General features: G+C 38.4%; 1 long non-coding RNA gene across 1 annotated transcript in view; it reads right to left on the bottom strand.

Annotated features, from left to right (window-relative positions):
* The window catches only part of LOC144229607 (uncharacterized), a 214,731-nt gene extending 213,757 nt beyond the window's left edge, over positions 1-974 (bottom strand). Inside the window, exon 1 of the long non-coding RNA XR_013334534.1 lies at positions 826-974. This is a non-coding gene — a long non-coding RNA (uncharacterized LOC144229607). The remainder of the gene's footprint in view (positions 1-825) is intronic.
* Positions 975-5,340: the final 4,366 nt, after the last annotated feature.

The following is a 5,340-nucleotide window of genomic DNA, read 5'->3' as shown; positions in this document are numbered from 1 at the left end:
TTCCTCCAGAACAAGCAGAAAAAACGAATCTGTACCTGATAACTTCTAAAAACATAAAGAAAATCAAAAGAAAGAAATGTCAGAGTAGTTGCCAGGAGTCCTTTACAGAGTAGTTCTTCTTAGAGATGGCAAACAGGAAGAAAGTTACCACCACGTGACAAGCATTGGCTTAGATCAGCCACAAACGAAATTCCTGCTCCTCCTGAAAGGTACATATCACCTATAGTGCCCTCAGCCGCATAACTAGTCTATGGAAGACTGACTGCACCAATTCTCCACCTGCCTCTGTCTCCATGACTTTGCCATGTCATTCTGTCATTCATCTCACTAAAGACGCAGAGTCTATATCCTCACCCCTTCAGTCTGATGTCACCCATGCACTTTGTCCAGTAGGTGAGGCCTAGACCACAAGAGGCCTTGCACGTCCCCACCTGCTCTCTCACATACCTCTCGTGAAAGACACAGTCAAAGTGGCTGAGGTCAGCCTAAATCAGCCAATAGCCAGACGACCCCCAGATAAAAGAGCAAGCCCACCAAAGACTGTCAGACACATGAGTGAGCCAAGCCACAATCAGGCAAGACCAGCCTATAGGAACCTACAGCAGCCAAGCCCCAGATGCGTGAGCCCAGCAGAGAGCACAGGGCCACCTAGCTAACCACCCACATGTGCCAGGAATAGATCGTATTGTTATTTAAGACTAAGGCTTTGTGCTGGTTTATCATGCAGCTTTACTGGGGCAATAGATAACTGGTATCAAGTTCGAGTTTTTGGGCTCTGCTCTTGTGCTTGGAGTATCCAGAAAGGCAAAGACAGCTTTATGATACCTGACTACTCAGCAGTTTTGTGGGGCAGCCAACCAATTCACTTCTTGTAGCATTTTCCCTTTGTTTCCAAAAGGACGCAAAAATATGGGTAACTCTGTGGTCACCTTCCTTGGCATCTTCCATCAGTAGACCAGTCCTGACCACATGAAATCATGAAGATACTGCAAGAAAAAGGAAAGCATATGCCTATTAAAGATACTTGACAGTAGCAGAGGATGGTCTATGTAAAAATTTATAATGAAACACGCACATATGCATGGAAAAGAACCGCAAAGGTTACATACTGAGGGTCCAAAAAGGTTTTTTTCCTACGAGGATAGGAGAGATTATGGGTTAATGTTCTTTTGCTTGTCCATGATTTTCTGACTTTCCTGAACTGAACATGAATTTGTTCATTTAATTTTAAAAAGAAAGAAACATAAACCATGAAAGAAACAATACAACTTTCAAGGAAAAAAAGAGCAAATATTTAAGTTTCTTTTCAGGGGCTGAGCAGGTTACTATCATTTGTAGTTAAGTCAATTATGCATAACTGTTGGATGAAAATTAATTAGCTGAAATTAAAAAAGCAGAAATCAGGAGAAAATTCTGAAAAACAACAAAATCACTTCCAGGCATATAAACAGTTGCCAAGTGCATGCAAATTTGCAATGCTTTTTGTAAAAATGACAAGGTACAAGCATTTTCTAATAAATTTTTGCCTCGAGCAGGGTCAGCAAACTTTTTCTATAAAGAGACAGATAATAAATATTTGAAGCTTTGCAAGCCAGACTGTCTCTGTTACAACTACTCTGCCATCGTAGGAGAGAAGTAGCCATAGACAATCCATGAATAAATGGGCATGAATGTGTTCCTATAAATCTTTATTTATAAAAGGAGGTAGCAGGGCAGACTTGGCCCACAGCCATAGTTTGCCTAGCTCTGGACTAGACAAATTGGAGCCACAGCAACAACAGCTTATGATCACATTGACAATAACTTACTTTTGCCATAATGATGACGTGTTTTCTGCACCCAACAGTCCCTCTATACCTTTGCCTGCTGTCAAATCCCTTTCCTTCATGTCTCAGCCTCCTCTTCAAGAACCCTGAGCTGCTTGCCTCAGAAGTAGCTTCTAACCACCTGTTTACATGTACTTCTCCTCCATTAGGCTAACAGCAAGATTATGTGCTAATCACTTTTATATCCCCAAAGCCCTGGGGAGAACCTGAACCATAATAGATTCTCAATGAATGAATGTGAAGGGAGTGATTCTGCAAAACACAAACATGTCAAGAGAAGACAAGCCACAGACTGGGAGAAAATATTTACCAATGACATCTCCGATAAAGGACTATTATCCAAAATATACAAGGAACTCTTAAAACCCAACAATAAGAATATGAACAACCCAATGAAAAAATGGGCAAAGTATCTGCACAAACACCTCACCAAAGAAGACTAAAGAAGCAAATTAACATATGAAAAGATGCTCAACATCATCTGTCATCAGGGAAATGAAAAGTAGAACAACAGTGAGATACCACCACGCACCTAGTGGAAGGGCCGAAATCTAGAACGCTGACGGCACCAAATACTGGCAAGGATGCAGAGCAACAAGAACTCTCACTCGTTCCTGGGGATATTGCAAAATGGTACCGCGACTGTGGAAGATAATTTGGCAGTTACATACAAAACTCAACATACTCTTTTTATACCATCCAGCAATTGCGCCCCTTAGTATGATTTACCCAAAGTACTTAAAAACTTATGTCTGCACANCTATTTCGGAGTCTGTGTCTCCCTCTCTCTCTGACCCTCCCCTGTTCACGCTGTCTCTCTCTCTCTCTCCTAGAAGTAAATAAAAAAATATTTAAAAAATAAATAAATAAATTAAAAAATCTATCAAGCTATGAAAAAACATGGAAGAAACTTAAATATACTACTAAGTGAAGGAAGCAAGTCTGAAAAGACAACATACTGTATGATTCCAACTACATAAAAAAGGCAAAAACTATGGAGACAGTAAAAAACTTAGTGGTTACCAGGAGTTAGGTGCAAGGGGGAGACATGAATAGGCGGAGCACGGAGGACTTTTAGGGCAGTAAAAACACTCTATGTGATATTATCATGATGGATACATACCATTTCACATTTGTCAAAATCCATAAAACGCACAGCACCAAGAGTGAACCCTAATGTACACTATGGACTTCAGGTGATAATGATGTGTCAGTGCAGGCTCATTTATTGTAACAAATTGCCTCGCATCAGGTGAACTCAAGCCCCGCTTTGGGTGAGCCCCGCTTCTCTCTCTCTCTCTCCCTCCCTCCCTGTCAGGATTCTCTCTCTCTCTCTCTCTCTCTCTCTCTGCCCCTTGCTCACTTAGTCCCCTTTCTCTCTCAAAACAACAACAACAACGTACCACTCTGCTGGGGAATGCTGATAGTGGAGGAGGCTGGGCATGTGTGGGGCAGGGGGCATTTTAGAAATCTCTGTACTTTCTGCTCAATTTTGCTGCAAATCTAAAAGTGCTCTAAAATGTTAAGTCTATGCACGTGCACACACACACACTCTCATCGTTACTGTAAGTGCTCATTCAGCCTTTGCTACAGTCTTTAGGAGACATGAAAGCTAATTACCTGATCAGGCAATGGTTTTGTAGATCTGACATCAAACGCACAACTGGCAAGAAAAAAATAAACATCAAAATTAAAAACTTTTTTTGCCACAAATGTCACCATCAAGAGAGTAAAAACCAAGCCACAAACTGGGAGAATATTTTTTACATGCCATGTCTCTAATAAGGGAACGGCATCTAGAATATGTAAAGAACTCTTATAATGCAATAATAAAAAGACAAATATACCGATTTTTAAATGGGCAAAGGACTTAAATAGACATTTCTCCAAATAGATTATACAAACGGCCAGTAAGCAAGATGTTTAACATTACNTTCTTAGTGAAGAATTATAATGATTATATTATAATTACATATCATTCATTTTATATTTAAAATTATTTAAAATGATTATAATATTATTCATTTTGTTTAAAAATCAGTTACTAAAATCTTTCAAATAATTAAACAGGGAAAGAGATGGACAATAAAACACTCTATTAAAAGAGAGTGCATTAAGCAGATACATTTAGGAAAAAATCTTTTATCTCCACCAATGTTGTATAATATTTTTTCTTTTATTTATTTTTCACCATCAATTTGTTCCCTATAGTTAAGAGTCTATTTCTTGGTTTGTCTCTCTTTTTTTTCCCTTTGCTAGTTTGTTGTGTTTCTTAAATTCCACATGAGTGAAATCACGTATTAGTTGTCTTTCTCTGAGTGACTTATTTCACTTAGCACTATATCTTCTAGATCCATCCATGTTGTTGCAAATGGCAAGATTTCATTCTTTTTATGGTTGAGTTATATTCCACTATATGTATGTGTGTGTGCACATGTGTATATCTACACATATGTATATGTATACATATATGTGTGTATACGTATACATATGTGTATATACATATGTGTATATGTATGTATATATACATATAGGTACGTGTATATGTATACATATATGTATATGTGTGTACATATATGTATGTGTGTGTGTGTATATATATATATATCCAACCCATTTCTTCTTTATCTATTCACCTATTGGTGGACACTTGGGTTGCATCAATATCTTGGCTGTTGTAAATAGTGCTGCAATAAACATAGGGGTGCATATATCTCTTTGAGTTCATGTTTTCATATTTTGGGGGTAAATACCCAGTAGTGGAATTACTGGATCCTATGGTAATTCTATTTTTACTTTTTTAAGGAACTTCCATACTGTTTTCCACAGTGGCTGAACCAGTTTGCATTTCCATCAGCAGTGCACAACAGTTCCTTTTTCTCCACATCCTCACCAACACTTGTTTCTTGTCATGTTGTACGGTTTTAATAGTGATTATATATAATTCTAATTTCTGCAAAGCTTTTCAGTGTACACTCGGTCATAACATTAAGCAAAATAAGCTTTAAGAATTGTATTTAATTTTTTATTTAAACCACCCCCAAACCACTGCAGATATGAAAACACAGTGGGGAACTTCCCAGCCAATTTCTGCATGAAAGATCGATGCTATAGAGATAAGTAGAAAAGCAAAGCCTCAGGTCTTCTGTAGTCCTTTGGACCCTTGTCAATAACACAAACACTTGTCCTCAATTTTGGCAACCCTGGGCCAGAGAAACTGAGACGAATCCAGGATGCACCAAAAGGGAAATTTGGGGAAAGAATAGGGCAAGGCCCAGACCTGCCTATCTCTCTCTGTCTTCACACCACCGACAACAAACCTCTGGGAACTGCCTTGATCTGAGCCAGAGTAGGAGACAGAATATGTACCAGATATTAAATAAAGCTTGGAGTGATGAACACTGAGGGGCAGTCATCTGCTTACAATTCTGAATGTTTTAAAAATACTTGAAAGAAAAGTTATCATTGTAATATTTTTTGGACATTTTTAATCCTTTTTGGAATAAGACAGGTA

The sequence above is a fragment of the Crocuta crocuta genome, unplaced genomic scaffold (genome assembly GCF_008692635.1).
Source record: "Crocuta crocuta isolate KB4526 unplaced genomic scaffold, BGI_CrCroc_1.0 scaffold657, whole genome shotgun sequence".
In the NCBI taxonomy this organism is placed as follows: Eukaryota; Metazoa; Chordata; class Mammalia; order Carnivora; family Hyaenidae; genus Crocuta; species Crocuta crocuta.
This window is presented reverse-complemented; position numbering and strand designations above follow the sequence as displayed.